We start from the raw sequence: 1,685 nt of genomic DNA, 5'->3' as shown, positions 1-1,685 counted from the left end.
CTTCCACTGAACCAAGGTCCTCCCCTCCCAGTAATGCCAGATAATGCAATCCTCTGCTACATAAGCATCTGGAGCTATGGGTCCCTCCATGTGTATCCTTTGGTTGGTGGTTAGTTGATTGTTACTCTTACTATGGGGTTGCAATCCCCTTGAGCTCCTTCAGACTCTTCTAATGGAGTCCCTGTGCTCAGTCTGATGGTTAGCTGTGAACAACTCCATCTGTTCTTGATCCTGACCCCACTTTTTCCCTCCCCCTCCTCTCTCCTTTCCAGTTCCCTACCTCCCTCTATCCACTGTGATTATTTTATTCCCCTTTCTAAGTAAGACTGAAGCATTCACACTTTGGTCTTTCTTCGTCTTGAGTTTCATATGGTTTTATGAATTGTATCATTGGTTTCCCAGCTTTTGAGCTAATATCAACTCTTTCCTTACATTTTCTTTAAGTTTTAAAGCATTAGTAACCACTGGAGTGGAAGAAATGTTACTTGTGTGTTGAATATCTGAGTTTTTGTGAATTCTTAATTATATATCTATAAATTTTAAAGTAGAAACAGATTTTCATGTATTTTTAAGTCTTTCTATTGATTCCAGCTTTTACCATATTCACTCAATAGTCTTCACTACCCTCATGCCCCATGTGATCTTTTTTCCATAGACTCTTGTCTATGGGATTGTAGGCATGTACCACCTAGATGCATTTTTATACATTTTTAATTTAACCATAACTACTTATTTTCATATGAATCTAATTGTGTCAGTTAAATAAAGAACTATGTCACAGTCAATAAAAAAATAATCATCTAATTTGGCAAAAAGTGTACTTGTAGGGGGCAGATGAGGTAGACCTGAAGATAGTATCACTGCTTCTAATACTGTAGATTCTGAATTCAATTCCTGAGATCCACATAGTAGAAGAGGAGAACTCACTATATTCTATGACCTCTGCACATGCACGGTGATATGTATTTCAACACACATACACACACACACACACAAAGAATTCTTTCTTTCATTATTTTTAATTGACCCATTTGCTACTAATAGTGTGCTTTGGAAACAAGTAAATGCTTTGTCCTTAATGAAGAGTGCTTATGACAAAATCATAGTAAGGAGATAGAAATGTGTGTGGATGGCAAGGTGTATATGAAGACCACATAGGGATTAAGAAAGTAGAAAGTCAGTATTTTTAAAAGATTTGCAATAATTTATGTTTCTTTATCTTGCTGCTTACTGGGACTGAAGTGCCAAAACTCATGCTCAGTTTAAATTTCCATGGATGGATTTATTAATTGTTAAAGTCATGAAATATACTGCCTCATGCTTTTTTTTTAAATCTACTATACTACTTAACCCACAAGAAAGGAGCGAGAAGCTTAGAAATATTCAGTTCTAAACATTTAAAAAAATTAGAAATTTTCAATCCTCTCTCAGATTTATAGAAAACAAGAATGATCTTTAAAAATGGTATGGAGTTTGAAGACTGAAATACGCCCAGAAAGAATTATTTGTCTGTTGTACTTGTTTTGGACTATGTCTTATTTAAACTTTCTATTTCTATAATAAAGCACCAGGGCCAACAGCTACATTCTGGAGGAAAGGGCAGATTTTAGCCTATAGTTCCATATCACATTCCATCACCTAAGGAAGTATAGACAGGAACTTGACCAGTGCAGGAATCTGGAGGC

Source organism: Apodemus sylvaticus, chromosome 13, assembly GCF_947179515.1.
Source record: "Apodemus sylvaticus chromosome 13, mApoSyl1.1, whole genome shotgun sequence".
NCBI lineage: Eukaryota > Metazoa > Chordata > Mammalia > Rodentia > Muridae > Apodemus > Apodemus sylvaticus.
Note: the sequence above shows the minus strand (reverse complement) of the source record.